The sequence below is a fragment of the Arctopsyche grandis genome, chromosome 1, assembly GCF_051622035.1.
Source record: "Arctopsyche grandis isolate Sample6627 chromosome 1, ASM5162203v2, whole genome shotgun sequence".
Classification (NCBI taxonomy): domain Eukaryota; kingdom Metazoa; phylum Arthropoda; class Insecta; order Trichoptera; family Hydropsychidae; genus Arctopsyche; species Arctopsyche grandis.
The window spans coordinates 37,699,277-37,717,048 of NC_135355.1; positions in this window are offsets into that span (position 1 = coordinate 37,699,277).

Below are 17,772 nucleotides of genomic sequence, written 5' to 3' on the forward strand. Positions count from 1 at the left end.
CATATTGCTTTCGCCGATGACGTGTTTGTATGTGAATTTGGTTTTTAATCTGTGAAATGTGTTCAATTTATTTTTTTAACTGTCGCAAATTTCGCTTTTTAGACATTGATCTGTGTACATATATATATATATGATATATATATTCGTATATACATACATATATTCAACGGAATGAGAATACCTTTGTTTTGCACTATTGATAAATACACAACATTCATTGAAACATATTGTTTTATTGCCGAACTGTAAAAAATGTACATTTTCCTCTATTATCCTCCATTCTATGCTAATTGTGGTGCCCAAAACTCAACTATTTATTTCTTCATCAACAGAATCTGCACTATTGAAGAGGAAACCAAGAACAGAACATAAGGTCTTAAGACTTGATTACATGTTATAAAACCATTACATGTTATAAAATTTATTTATTTATTTTATACCAGGAAGGCCTTACAGGTAAACCCCAATGCGCCTTCCTGGCCAATTACAAACAATACAGCATTTTTATTATACAAGTCGCTGAATTACGAGACACTGAAAACTCGCAAATTAACAAGACATCTATGAATTGTACATACATTTTATTGTACATTAATCATACTCAAATAGTGGTGACATAGTAGGTAGGAAGGATTTTAGCCAATGTTTAATCGGGAACCGTTTTAACAATGAAATCAGAGAAAATTGGCAAACTCTGATAGAAAACGATCGACCTGGAGTCACAAATATCCAGGTCTGACCAGCAGCACTACAGATATACTCAGAAAAATCTTTTCAATCGAGGTCAGCTCAAGGGATCGAACCCGACGTCTCTCGGTGATAGGCAGAAGCTTCACGTCCGAGCTATGCTGCTGGCTAATAAATATAATACGTGATGTCTTAACCCTTTGAATGCTGACCAACGCTGATCGGCGTTTTGCCAACAAGTTTATGAGATTGAAATACGCCGATAGGCGTTGTTTTTTGAGTATGTAAAAAATAAACAAGAATACTACCCGCTAAGTCTTTCCAGGTAGCATTGAAAAAAAAATGCATTGAACATGGGTCGTGTAATCCGTGTCAATGTTTATAAAGACTGTTTGACACCAGAATTTCTAAATTTATAACCATAGCAGAATTTCCCGATGTAAATCTCTAACTGCTGAGTATCTTAGATTGTGGCTTGGCATTTAGATTGTGAGCATTACATTTTAATAACAATGAAGAAGATGGAACTAGTTTTGGAAAAATACGGTCATTTATAGACTTCTTTTGTTTATTTTGTATTTTTGCAAGATATATTAGAGAGTCTAAACACACCTTTACAAAACTCGAAATCCTCGGCGGTGGTTATCTAGGGTTTGTTTGGATTAGCTATAATTTTAATACCTTGCTTTCTATTGAATTTCTAAATAATTCTCGTTGTAAATGTTGGCGAAATTTTCAGTGTGGTGGGCTTTCAACAGAAAGGACGTCAGCACTCAAAGGGTTAATACGGCTTTCATCAACAGAATTTATTCTCATTTAGTTTGAATCTTTAATAGCGTACTGAATGGGTACTATTAGACAAATAGTTATTTGTTTTATGCTATAGGTGGTTGTATTTCGACCGTTCCCCCGCCTATAGAAACTTAGTTGAGTTTTTAAGAGAGTCTTGAGGGCGAAAACACACTGAATGGTACGGGACGTCATGTGTCCTTGGCTTCCCGCTGTGACCAAGGTCCTTGTGTCCTTGGCTTGGCTTCCCGCTGTGATGCGAAAACACCCCAGGAGGTGATTTTTGGGATCGAGTAGCATGTATATGGGCTAGGGGTGCTGCGTGTTTTTCGCATCTTTAAAAAAACACGTACCACGTCTCAGAGAGACTCCACAATATGCAGAAAAAAGTTCTTTCATACTTTGGCCATATGGCCAGGAAGAATGTGGAGTCTGGAGAGGCTGGTAGACACCGAAACGCTGGAGGGAAGGCGAACGAGAGGATGGTCCCCCAAGAGATGATCTGACCAAATCAAGGAACTGGCAGGATCGATAGAACCGATAGGAGTCGATTGGATCGTCAATGGTATCCTAGATGACACCAATAACCACGACACTCAGCATTGAGCAAGCGAGAGAAAAAAGATTTAGGCGAAATCACACAGGGAAGAACGGCACGTCGTGTGCTTGGCTCCCCACTATGGGAGTTCCCTACATTTCTTCAAATATGGGATACAACGTTATCGATCACTGTCAAGCAAGATTAAATTTTTACCGAAAACACTCCAGGCGGCGATTTTGCGTGTCTTAAATATGTGCAAGGCATACCACATTTTCTTCGCGTGTTTAAAAGTATTTAAAAAAAACCATATGCCGCGTTCCTTCCTGTGTGATTTCGCCCTTAATTATTTATACTTGGTAAAGGTGGCATAGTCGATGGACCCAATTTTATATTTTCCCAAGATGCCGTTTTCGGATTGCCTCTGACCAACATCAATGGTATTAAACTTGTGCATATATAAATTTATAGATGACAAATTTGTATGTACATACTTTCAGTTGGGAAGAAATCTGCCATAAAACATTTGGAAAGCGTTTTATTATCTACTTGCTCTTATATTTTCTTAACAAAATTTCTAAGAAGCTTTTATCTTGCTATTTTCCAGCTTCACGAACGGTAATCAATCTCCTATTGTTGTAATCCTATTTACTCTTAAAGTGTTACGGTAATCAAATTCCTTTATTCTATGACTGCTAATTCATTTCACAAATACTAAAACTCACAAAGCAATAGCAGATGTTTATTGTATTCAGGCCCGGCCCGAGGGTATATGGTGCCTCTAGGCAGATGGATTTCAGCGCCCCCCACCTTAAATTTTTAAACAATAAATTTCATGAAAGTTCTTGAAATTTTATATTGAAGAAAAATATGTATATAAAGACAAAAAAAAAAAAAAAAAATTTTTATCCAAAAGAGGCACGTTTTATGTACATATAAAAATGAATAAAATACGGATAATTATGAATAAACTCGGTAATGAAGGCATTAATTTATATTCAACAATGAATTGAAGAATTTTATAGAGTGACATTTCTTCTTTTGAATATGAATCCATCCCTGATATATGATATGTATATATACGGGTCTACATCACGGCATCGAAAGTCGAAAGATCGGAAAGCAAAGATCGAAAATCGAAAGATCTTAAGTCGAAAAATCGAAAAGAATCTATGCATGGTAAACGGTACTATGTATGTATATATGTATAATATATATATCAGTAGCATGCGGTGAAATTATCTCTCTTTTTGTCGTACAGCTTTGCTTAATGTGCGCGCGCAGGATACGGGAAGAAAAGCCTGTTCCTCTTGTATCCGGCTCGCGCAAATTAAGTGAGGCTGTACCACGGGGGGAGAAAGAGTTTTACCGCACGCCACTGATATATAATATATGTATACTACCCGCTTTTCATATATATATATATATTCATAGTAAACGAACATTTTCGATTTTTCGATGTGGTGACGGTCACCGGTATACATATGTACATATGTTTCAGCGTTTTTTTTTATATAAAATACAAATCCAAATTTCAGTTTGCTGTTTTACAAGTTTTATCCGTGAGTTGTTGATATCACTGTTCGACAAATGACTCCTTTTTTTTTGGTTCAGAGACGAGATATGATTTTTCTTATAGATCTATGCCCAGTGAACACGAATGTGGTAATAAAAAATGTTGATTGGCTCGAGATTCGGAGATATGCATATGTGTTTTTTAAATCGCGCCATTTTTCTATATCTTGGTGTTGTTCGGTCGATGTCTCAAAATCTGTCGATTTCCTGTTCAAAATGAATATTTGAATCCATAATTGGTTATTTTATCTTTCATTTATAGTACTTTTTAGCTTTCAAATCTCTAAGTAGTCGTCCAGTTCAAATCAAAAGTCAAAAGTACGTATTTTCACTTGGAATTTTTTCCCACTGTTAATACTATTTTATATTGAGTATATTCTATTGAAACATGTTTATTGGGATAGTGTTCTAGACACACTATTTTTGTTTTTGTTTAAAAGGGTTAATTGGAAGTGTGCTGAACTTTAAATCGGTAAAATTGCGAGCAAAAAGCTCGTACTTGTGTTTACTCGTATTTACACGAATCTGAATTGAATTAATAGGGATAATATATTAAATTATCTTTATAGCCAGCAGTTTGGCTTAGTGATAGCGTATATATTTAGCATCACTGAGGTCATAGGTTCGTGTCCTCGCCACTGCTGGTTAGATTTGGGGGTTTTGTGACTCCAAATCGATCGTTTCTCTATCAGAGTTTGCCAATTTTATCTGATCATTGCTGAAACGGTTCCTGAAAATTGGTATTAAAAAATCTAATCCTGTTGTCACAAAAATCTGCCTGTGTATAATTTGTATTAATTATACACAGTAATCTGAAATCCATAGATGTCACTATGATTATTATTTCTGATTAATTGTTATATTCTATATATTCTGATTGTATATGTATGTATTACTGTATTTCTGATTTCTGATTGTTTATGTATTTCATTAACGTACACCCATCGCATTGGAGCAAATCTGTAATGGCGAGTGTGTATTGATTTGTGACAATAAAATAAAATAAAATAAATAAAATATGCGAATTAAATAAAATTCCACTTAGAAAAATCATATTTCTACTATTCTTGTGGATAAATAACAAAAATTCGTTTATTTTATCGAGGTAAGCCAGTTATCGCGATTTAAAAAACACATACATATATGTATCTCCGAATCTCGAGCCAATCAACATTTTTTATTACCAGATTCGTGTTCACTGGGCATAATTCTATAAGAAAAGTCATATCTCGTCTCCGATCCAAAAAAAAAGTCGTCATTTGTCGAACAGTGTAATCAAATATAAGATAAATGGAGGGGGGGGGGGGGGTGCCTCGCAGCGCCCCTTATACATATATGGCGCCCTTAGGCACGTGCCTAGTCTGCTGCACCTTTGATTGTATTGCAGAAAAGTGGTGTTCAATTTTAAAATTTGTTCTATAATATATGTAATATCAATAGATGCATCCTCTGTGTAAACAAGTATGTCTGTTATTCAATATTCCATTTTACGTATGAATGTGTCGGTGTTGTCACGCGTCACGTACTCGGTGAAAGTGCACATTCGTATAATATAATATATGTATAATCCATCACTTTTCCCCCTTGGCAATTCGTTATAGTTTTAGAACCATCCACGCGAGAAACAATCTGAGCGATTGAATTAAGTATGCCGTCGACGGGTGGGCAATGCAGTGTTTGCGGTGAAAGGGTTCGAAAGTTCACAACAGCCTCACTCATAGTCGAGCAATATCCACTAAAGGGCACCCACAAATGTATACTTACAAAGCGTACCTCATAAAAGAAGCAATTTCCCACTTGGAAGTTGGCGTAGACTTCAGTATATTAGTAAAACTAACGTTCGCACCTCGACATAAAGGAATAGTAAAAACTGTACATTATTGAAAGGTGTTCAGGATTTGCCGTAATATTCTCATGCATACATATATATATATATATATATATATATATATATATATATATATATATATATATATATATATATATATATATATATATATATATATATATATATATATATATATATATATATATATATATATTGTAATTTATTTATTTTTACATATATATTTACCAGGGCTTGACAGGATTTTTATTTTTAGATAATATTAAAACTAAAATGATATTAAATCATCGAAAATATATTTATGTAACACTTGTCATTCAAAATTGTTGGATAGAAAATAAATTAAAAAAATACGCGTTTTTAAGGTGGACACTTTTTTATTGACCGCTACTGTACATATGTATATACCAGGAAGGCTTGACAGGAAGACTCCAATGCACCTTCCTGGACAATTAATTACAAATAATGCAGCATTTTATTATCACATAAATCACTGTATTTTCCAGAAGTTGAAGAACACGAAATAATAATTAATTAATTAATTAATTACAGAATTAATCCATTGAGACATCTATGGATTTAAATTTTGTACATCATCATTATCTTTGTACATCATTATCTATTTATTATTTATATGGGCGTTGGGGATTGCACTATTTTCCCCATCGTCTGGAATAAAAGCTATTAACATATTAGAAACGAATTACGGACGCCGTTTCGGTTTTATGTATAAGATGTAATTCATGATTTTTATAAAGAAATTATTAACTTTTATTTTTTGGTGGTTTTGCTTCAATAAAATTGGAGACTTTTGAAACACACCGTAATACTATTAATTAAAGAAAATAATAATAATATACTTATACCTACCTGTATATTGTATAATGGTTTGTTAATCTGTACAAAATTAAGCGTAATGCCACACACTGAATCGTACGGCACGGACCCTTCTTGGCCTTCTGTGGTGAAAAACATATCTCACACCGCATGGATTTTTTCCGACAAGTTTCTCTTACATTTCTTCAAATATGGGAATCACTCTGTCAAACCTATTGTCAATACATTTAGTTTTGGCCTGTGTGCGTTTTTTTACATGTGCAAAACTGTTTAAGGAAAAAAAGCACGTGCCATGTATCTCTCTGTGCGTCTGCACCTTAGAGATGGCCTGTCACTGCGCTATAGCATACATGCATACATGAAAATATAAAGAATAAAAAAAAGTTTTTTAAAAACATACCTCTTCTATAATTTGTGTATAAAATTATTATTTTGAATAAAAATACCATTAATTTTTTTTTACTACCGCCATCTATGTATAAAATCTTCTTAAACTCTTTGCTTCTTATCTTAGTGATAGGAAGCAATTTGTTAGATATGGTATTTATGAATCTCCTTCATTTTTTACGCGATCTGGTGTAACTCAGGGGTCCACCTTAGGCCCTTTACTATTTACAATAGTTATTAATAACCTCCCTAAAGTACTACGCAATGCTTCATGTCTCTTGTTTGCTGACGACGTTAAACTATTCTTTGCTGTTAAGGATGAGAGGCAAGCCTCTCTCCTCCAAGCTGATATTAACGCTGTTTTAGAGTTCAGTTCCAGTTTAGGGCTTGAACTGAATACTAGTAAATGTGCCATTATGAGTTATGGACGTGCGAATTCGCTCTATTGTCACGGATATTGCATCCGTATTGTTGAAGCGCTTGGAATCAATGGTCGACTTGGGTATCACTTTTCACAATTCACCTTTCACAACCACATCAAGACAATCGCTGACGTTTCCTTTCGTCGACTTGGATTTGTCTTGAGATATGCTAGATTATTCTCCAACCCCTTGTCTTCTCGCTTGCTTTTCAACTCGCTTGTTAGAAGTAAGCTAGAGTATAATGCAATTGTGTGGAATCCGCATGAAGCAAACTACTCTCTTATTATAGAAAAAGTGCAAAAAGCATTTCTTCGTTTTCTTTATAAGAAAGAGTATGGGTACTACCCATATCTCTATCCTACTCCTTTCCTTTTGGGCATGCTTGGGTATAATTCCCTTGAACTTCGGAGAAACTTCTCGTTAATTCGTTTCGTTCTCCAGCTATTGCGTGGTAATACGTCATGCCCGTTGTTGCTGGAACAGTTGGGACTTTATGTCCCTAATAATTATGTGCGTGGTAGACATCATCATTTGATGGTTGTACCTGCTGCTCGCACAGTTCTTTTTCGAATGGCTCCTATTCCAAGAGCTATTCGACTTCCCAATGAAATCGTGGCTGCTGTCCCTGAATGTGATATTTTCCACCTTGGGGAGCGTAGATTATCGGATATTATCTTAACATATTTATCTGGTAACCTGCGCTCATCATTACTTTCTTAATTTGAATGTGATGAATGAGTGGAATCTTAATCTACTCTCTTCCATTTGGGCCTCGCTGTGATTTTATATTTTATTCATATTTTGTTTTATTTTATTTTACTTTTTCTTTCTCCTTTGTATATTTTTATATACTATTTTAATTTTGTTCAGTGTAAACAAAGAATGGGATTTATGGATTTTATTTTTAATTTTTTTCTCTCTCTCTGAATGATGTATTATTTTCCTTTTGTTACTTTTTTTTTATTATTTTATTTTACCATGTTTTCTGCTTTTGCTTTTTTCCTTTATTTACAGTTTACTTGTTTTTATATCATGTTTTTATATCTTTTTCAAATGTAAGCCATTGTGGCGCATTAGGTTCTTCCTGTAATGCCACAATGGTCCAAAACTATTAAATAAATAAATAAATATAATTAATGACTACGAGACATCACCGAGTTTTAAAATTTTCGATCTTGATACGCTTCTTAAACGATATTTTATGTCTATCGTAATGGCGGAAGATCCATTTACTTATATTGATGACCAAAACGAGCAATATGGCAAAGTATGAAAACTATCGGATAAGAGGCAAACTTTTTCCTTAATTGTAATCGTAAGTGAAACGTAAAGGAGGTATGTAAAAAGAATTCGGAGTCGGTTGATTTTTTACGACTCCGAATCCGGCTCAACAGCACTGGTCTTACCTAAACTAATATGATAATTAAATAATAGGTAATCTGTAATTATTAACTATTTGGATTCCAACAGTATCAGGTTCATCAGACAGAATATAATTGCACGAATGATCATTCGTGCTTGCAATTTATAATTATGAATTATATCAAGATTCAGTTTATTCTCTCATTTGAATTGAAACCATTTTTTTAATGCTAAAACAATAGTAATATTCTCATTTGTATCTGTCAGTTCCCAAATAATATTTTTTGTAAGTGTATCTTTTAATTACGACTAATTATACATATATGTACTCTTCTGGAGATGCAATCCATTATAACAATACAATGGCCGAAATTTCAATTGTTTTTATTTAAACCCAGTAATTGCTTAGTTGAATAGCACTTAATAGTACAACACGACCCGATTTTAGTCGAATAAAATCAACTCAATTTATGTATACGGTGCGTTTTAGTTGAATGCTTCAGATAAGTAGCTGTTAATAATTCTAATGACTGTTTATCTATTAATATTTTATTTTGTAAGTCTTCTGGAACGAATTTCCTCATTCAAATTACATTTTTAATATTATGTTTATGAATATGTGAGAGTAGGTAAAATTCACCGTAAGAGCAGCCTATTGAGGATTATTTCTGTGTTTTTGTACCGAACCAGAGGTTCTAAAAAACCGCCCGAATGAAAAATACGGTTTTCGGTTTTTTTACAAATTAAAAGCCGGTTGACCGGCTTTCACCGGTTTCTGAAAAATTTGATATAGAAAAAAAATGTAAATATACATACATATTATCGGTCTCCGTGACGAGACAGAATGTTAAATTACAGAAAACGCAAATATCGGAAGGCAAATATCGAAAAACAAAAGATCTTAAGTCGAAAGATCAAAAAAAAAAAATGGTGCATGGTAAACGGTACATACTCACGTACATACTGACTTAATTTGCGCGAGCAGGATAGAACAGGAACAAGAAGAACAGGCTTTTCCTCCCGTATTAATGTGCGCGCGCAGAATACGGGAGGTAAAGCCTGTTCCTCTTGTTCCTGTTGTATCCTGCTCGCGCAAATTAAGTGAGTATGTATCGTTTACCATGCACCATTTTTTTTTGATCTTTCGACTTAAGATCTTTCGATTTTCGATCTTTGCCTTCCGATATTTGTGTTTTCTGTAATTTAACATTCTGTCTCATCACGTAGACCCACATATTATATTATGCAAAAAAATAATTGCTTATAAATTAAATTGAGTTATAAACATTATGAACTTTCATAAGATCATTATTATATATGTATATTATTAGCGGAACCCGGCATGCGTTGCAATGCCACAATAACGCGTGCATTTCCCGTTCCCGAGCACATTCGAGTGCGAGGTAGGCGTGGCGCGATTATTGTCACACTCGCGACGTGATGCGTTGAAGGCTGGAGGATAGCTTTTCTTTCGCATCAGTAAAATCTTAATTACGAATATTATTATTAAGACGTTTTTTCCCGTATTTTTTCACCATAATCTTCCCGGACATGCATACAACAAATCCTGAAAGTTCCATCGTAATCGGTTCAGTGGTTTAGGAGCCTATTCGAGACACACAGACAGACATTTATTTTTATATATATATAGATATAGATTATTACAAATATCACAAATAATAAAATTTGTATTATGTAAATATCACAGCCATAAAACGGCAGATCCTAAATACGCACAAATAATTAGACCTTTAAGTAAACTACTATCAAAAATATATTAAAAAATAATGTCTCACCACGTAGAAAAACTTTAATTGTGGAATCGTGAATAAGAACACTGCTGAGATGAATTTGTGTTTCAACACTATTTCCGTAATTTTAAGTGCAATAAAAGTAAATTCACAATTTTATCGCAGTGTTACCAATCATTTGCATATGAATTTTATATGAAATGTTCCTCAATTTAGATTTCTATCTTACGTATAGACATTTCTTCAATACTTTATTGTATTGACGTGTTTTTTGTTAGCATAAGTTCATAAATATTCACTTTGTAGAAAATTTACAAATGAAATTTCGTGTCGAATATGTCACCGTTATGCCGAAAGGAAAATTGGATCAAAAGCGTGAACATGACATTGTTTTCGAAGCCTCGAATAAAATATGACGGATCACGACACACATGTCATACAGTTTTCCCAGTAATAAAAAGTAGTATTAGACATGAATTGTTATACTTTTATGTATGAAAACCAGCATAAAATAAGTGTGACAATATAATTTTCGGAACGCTTAGGTTTATTGCAAATTGACAGACGGGAAAATTATATTTGCTGTCTACCTCGAAATTTTCCCAATTGAGACAAAAGTAATCTGCACACAAACACCAATCTCAATTCGTTACGATCCAATACATTTATATGGCCACTAATTGGACACATACGAATTGACAGACATATAATAAATATATCTAGTGATTTGTTCGTCGTAGCTGCTCCCCAGTGATTTGTCTGTCAGCAGACAAAGCTTTTGTTCACAACATAAAATAATCTATCAGGTGGGTATTCCTATTTGCAATGGTTGCTGTCTTTCAAGAACATACAATATTTTTTAAATAATACACATTTCACTATATGAAATATAAATTTTTTAGCAACATTTTTTGTATAGTGTAATCAATGGTGTCATCCAATTTCTGTTACAAGTTTCAAACAAAAAAAAATCTTCCAAGACATTCATCCTATAGTTACATAAATTATTTTTACATTATTTCAATTGTGTACATATAATATTTATAAGTACATACTTACTATTATGTATATTTTTCTTTGTGATTTTATCTTTTATCATTTATAAATTATATTTTTCCGTGATGATGAAAAATTTATATATCTATGAACTTCTAAATACATACTCGTATATAAATTTATAAATATTTACAAATAGTTTGTAGAATGGTTTATCAATTTGTTGAGGAACCGTTTTAACAGTGTAATCAGATAATTTGGTAAAATCTGACAGGAAACGATTGACTGAGAGTCACAAATATTCAAGTCTGACCAGCAGCATTAAATATTATACTCAGAAAAAATATTTTAAATCACGGCCAGCTCACGGGATTGAACCCGGTGACCTCTCAGTGCTTAGTATCAACGCTACCACTGAACCACGCTGCTGGCTAAAATATTTTTTTTTCTATTTTTAGACAATGCCAATATGGTCCAAAACTATAAATAAATAAATGGTCTATGTATATGAGAAAAAAATATCAGAAAATATAGCCAAAAACTTAGCCAGCAGCAGCATAGCTCGGTGGTTAAGCTTCTGCTTAGCACCGAAAAGCACCGGGTTCGATCCCATGGGCTGACCTCGATTGAAAAGAATTTTTCTGAGTATATTTGTAGTGCTGCTGGTCAGACCTGGATATTTGTGACTCCAGGTCGATCGTTTCCTATCAGAGTTTGCCAATTTTCTCTGACTTCATTGTTGAAACGGTTTCCGAATAAAAATTGGCTGAAAACCTTCCTACCTACTATGCCACCACTATTTGAGTATGATTAATGTACAATAAAATTTATGTACAATTCATAGATGTCTCGTTAATTTGCGAGTTTTCAGTGTCTCGTAATTCAGCGACTTGTATAATAAAAATGCTGTATTGTTTGTAATTGGCCAAGAGGGCGAATTGGGGCTTACCTGTAAGGCCTTCCTGGTATAAAATGTAATAAAATAAATATATTTGTTTCTTGATTTTTCTCTCGTGTCGTCTCTAACTATTTTTGATTTTTAAATGCTTTTTATTATTACGAAATTATGTTCACAATACATCTTATATCTATTTTAATAGCTACCGATCTACTGATCATTTTCTATTTTATAATTTAATTTAATTTGGTTAGTAATCATAGTATTATATTATTCTAATGTTAATCTACTTTTATTTTTTTTTTTTTTTTTTTATTCATATACATATATTTACAGGATATAATGTTTATTACAAAGTTGGACATGTATTCCTTATCAGATAAGAGTAGCTCTTGTGCCTGATAAGGGAGCTACGATTCTATTATAAATTCTTAAAATCTATTATAATATTTTTTATATAAAAATTACATTAAAATTTTTCAGTGCAAGTTTTTTTTGTAAAAGTGTTTAATTTTTTTTACTTGTTCTGTTTGGTTAACAATACAGCGCAATTCAGAAGGGAGATTATTATAGTTATTTATGGATTGGAAAATATAATGGTTTTGCATTTGTGTTGTTTTAAAATTTGGTGTGATAAATTGGTTTCCATTTCTCATTAGTTTATAAAATTCTTGATATTCTTTGTTATTTTTTTACAACCTATTTACAACCCTTCTCTAACTATGACAAATTTGGTAGATAGAGATCCTACGACAGACTTGTCTGCCGGCAAATTTCCCCATCCATCAACAACGGCTTTTGATTTATAATTTGTTTGTTTGGAATAATTACGTATGCACAAATCAGTCATTATATGCAAATGATTTATTGTTATGATTGGGAAAAGCGATTGTTTCGTTTCACTTGCGGCGTGGCGTATTCACAATGCGATTATCTCCGCTCGTAAAGTCCAATGCTATTACGCGTTGTGTTTTTGGGAAAAAAGAAGAGGAAGGAGTGAACGAAAAAAGAAGTAATTTGATGGTGGGCTATACCCATCTTCTTTTTATTTCTTTCTCATGATGTTCTCTCATTGTTCTGCGTATCTGATATCGTGCCCCTGGCCTTACACGATCGTTGCACGCTCTAAATTTCGTTACACTTTTCAGCCCGGGATTACTCTCGCAGTCATTTGAGAAACAGAGAGATTCTCAAAGCATGCGTGCGCAATTTCGCTTTCGATGAATAATTTTAAAATGCAAAAAAAAAAAAAAATTAATACACCAATCGCGCATCTTATCAGTATATAATGTGCAATTGATTATACATATACATACATAAATATCAAAACCACATTTCCCAGCTTTCTATTTTGTTTTCAACTTATTATATCTACAATATGATAGCATAATTGGAAGCAATTTGAGTTTAGAATTTTCCTTCTTGAGTATGTCTCGTAAAATTATACGCCTCCATACCGTGTCACTGAAGTTCATATTAAATATATTATAGACGAGAAAGTATTACATGTTTTATCAGATAGTGTATGGAAATATCCTAATACATATAGCAATATTTTATATTAAATACATGAGTCATATATACATATGTACATGCAAACAAGAAGCATGCAGTATAGCTTGGTGGCAGTGGCGGACTGGGACTGAAATCAGTGCATGCCAGGAGTCAAAGGGGGCCCCCCCAGGGTTAAAAAAATTTGTCCCCCCCCCCCCCATATAACAAAATTTTCTTCTTTCCACCACGCTAAAAATCAAGGGAAAAAAATAAATGAAATTTTCAAAAATGGGAATAAACAAATTCAGGTACAAGAAAAATGGCAAAAGCAAAATAGATCCACAAATTTCATTGTACAGATATTTCGTTTTAACCCTTGTCCTGGGTAAATAGAATGCGGCATAAAAGCGGCTTTTACTTTCGGTAGAAAACAATCAGGAACGTCATTTCAGCTTTTTCTTGGGGGGGGGCAGGCAAAGATTGGTCAAATTGAATTTTTTTTCAAAAAATCTTTTTTATATCAGAATAAAAATGGAAAATATCCTTTACCTTATTGACTTATAAAATATAAAAAAAGGAACTTATTTTTGAAAAAGTAATTATAAAAAAATATTATGTAAAAAGAGAAAAAAGCGCCGCAAGCGAAAATTTTTTTCCACAAATCTTCACATGGTCAACATTAATCGACCATCAAACTGAGTCATCAAAAAACTATCAATTAACTTAATTTCTACCAACTGTCTTTTCACTTTATCTATGTACATATGTAAGTACGTAATAACAATAGATAAATTTTTGTTTTGTTTTTCTTCAAAGCACATAACAGCGATTATTTTATTAGTTACCCAAAAATAACATATGTACATAAGAAATAAACGTAGCATTCATAGATCCATAGTATCTCATTAATCATTAAATTCATAATATTTTCTAAATTCACACTGTTCCTTAATTTAGGGGGGCAAGTGCCCCCCTATGGCCCCCCCAAATTACGTCCCTGAAAAAAATGCATAATATTTTCAATTAATGTTAATCGAAAATCGGGATTTTGGGGAGGGGGCCCCTATCGTATATTTCTATTTACATGGATGTGTCTAGATTAAGAATAGATTTTATATTCGGAAACTGTTTAAAATTGTGTATTTAAATCTTACTATATCATCGAAGTATAATCAAATGTTATTTTGAAAGTATGGAGTAAATTTAAATCGTTGTTTGATGATTAATCGTCTTATCAAAATTCCTTTAAGCAGTTCTGTTTATATTATTCACGAAAATTTGTTTATTCCCATTTATATTTCAGTAGTTAGTTGTTACATAGGTATTGGTATATACATAATATTGACGTTGGAAATGGGCCCACGCAAATTTTGAAACTTACACGATTCGAGCCTAATAAAAAAAGTTAACCGATCCTTGGGCTGTTAAAGCAGGTATTAGTTGTTTGTGTATATAGTAAGAAATTTGTTTTGTTGAAATACCCAAACTTTAGGTCCCAAAGTTGCAATATACTATAAATAGTTAAAAAGTTATTTACTTTTACTGAGGGCCCATATTTTCTAACTGATAGTGGGGCCCACATGCCATCGGGCATGTTCGCTTGTATGGCCAGTCCGCCACTGCTTGGTGGTTGCGTTAATGCTAACCACCGAGAGGTTCCCGGGTTCAAGCCCTGGGTTGACCTCGATTGAAAATAATCTATTCTGAGTATTATCTGTAGTGCTGCTGGCCAGATATTTGTGACTCTCATGTCAGAGTTTGCTAATTTATCTAAACAGTTACAAAAAAATAGCAAACCTGTCCTATTTCATGCAAAAATTCGAGCTCATAGCATTAATTTTGCCCTGAATCGTGACAGTATACATATGTAGATTAGACGCGCTAGCGATTGTTTTTTACATTTGCAAATCTAAAATAAACTCTGTGTGTATTTGGGACTGTGTACCGTGTATATGAGCTAGGGGTGCTGCGTGTTACTCGCATGTTTAAAAGTACCTAAAAAAAAACACGTAACATCCCACTCAGTGTGTTTTCACCCATATTGTTTAGTGGATACAAGTATTATTATATATACGCCGAAGGAGATTGTTGCTCGACTTCAGAGGAGTGGGCAGGCTGAACTCCAGGAACTCGCAAATTTGAATATTCGAATACTTTTATAATACTTTCGAATACTTCATTTTTATACGGACTTATTTTTTTTATTTTCAATTCACATCACATTTAGTTCTATTTGATGTTACAAATAATGATTCTCTTAAAATTTTAATGATATCTTGAACTTCTTAAAACCGCAAATAAATAATTTAAAGCTACTATTCGATATTCGAATATTTGGGATCCCTACTCGCTAGCGTCTGGGGCTGGTGCGCTGGTTTATATTTTATTTTTTACATATATATATATATATACCAGAAAGACCTAACAGGTAGACTCCAATGCGCCTTCCCAGACATTAAATTACAAACATTGCAGCATTTTTATTACATAAACTGCTGTATTTCGAGAGGCTGAAGAACAAGAAATTAATAATTAATTAATCCATAGAGACATCTATAAATTTACACTTACATAATTTTTTACATATTGTACATAAATCAAATTCAGATATTTGTGACAGCGGGTAGGATGATTTTTGCAAATTTGATGAAGGAACCGTTTCAACAATGAAATCAGATAAATTGGAAAACTCTGATAAGAAACGATCGACTTGAAGTCACAAATATCCAATTCCGACCAGCAGTATTAAAGATAAGCGTGGGATTGAATCCGGTAACCTCTCGGTGCTAAAAATAAACGCAACCACCGAGCCATACTGCTGGCTATATATTTCAATATTATAGACTAGTGTTGTGCCCGTTGATTTCAACGGGTGGCTTCGGAAAACGAATTGATACACGAATTAAAATATAATTATATGTTATATATTATAATGTAAGGTAATTTATGGACGTGCACTCGTATTATTAGTAAAAAGTACGCTCTGTATACGTTTTCCTTTCCCCACGTCGAAATAATGAATGAATATGTGTGTCTTCTCGGATGTGTGTATGTGTGCACGACCCCGCGCATTCTTAGGTGCATCTGACGCTGACGTCATCCGTTCCAACTCAGGCACTCAATATCAGGAGCACATGTCAGACACTCAATTCCCACTTCCTCGCTACCCCACTTCCCCGCGTCTCCTCGACATGATCGGTCGTCACGCCACATCCCTATGCATAACGTATACATACTCCTGGTATTTTAAAATGTGTTTTTGAAATCTTCATACTTGTCCACGCATCCGCCACATACATACCCACATACCTACATTCCCACAAAAATACATATGTACATCGCGTCAGTTTTTATATACATACTAGCTGAACCCGGCATGCGTTGCAATGCCACATTAACGCATGCAATTCCCGTTCCCATTTGTCGGAAAAACGCAGGCAGCGAACTCGTTGGTCGCGACGCGAAAACATTAGAAATTGTAGGGTTGCAATGTCACTCATTCCCGTTTTTCCCGTTTCCGTTCCCGTTTTTTCCCGTTTTTTTTTCACATTAATCTTCCCGGACATGCATAAAACAAATTCTGAAATTTAGAAGCCTATTCAAGACACACACACAGACATTCATTTATATATTATATACATATATAGATATTGTTGCGTAGGGGTGGGTGGAGGATCCAAGTAAAAGGCCAACAGTCGTCTCACAGCATTTATTGATGATTAAGGAGATACACGCACTGGCAGTGCTCAGTCCAGAATGACATGATATCGCCTACGTACCGCCTTATAAAGGGTAGATCTCTCAGGACGTCTAATCTGTTTACCTGTTGTATAGTCACGTATTCGGATATGTATTTCCACGACATTGGGTCTCCCCGTACCGATTCTGAGAAAGGACTAATAACGGTCATTGTTTAGCCTAAATGCACTTAGAGTCCAGATATAATCCTGGAAGTAAGTGCAAGCATTCGTTAATCCGATAACAGATATCCGTTGGTCTAAATGCAAGCACTTATTTAATCCGATAACAGATAACCCCTGAACGGTCACATAGTCTCTGGGATTCTATTCGCTTAATCCGCGGCGTACGTAACAATATTATAGGATGTGCTGCAATTAGATCGTAATTCTTTAATTATTAATATGCGTTTATTTATATTTTGAACATTTTTTCAAATATAAAGCTCCGAC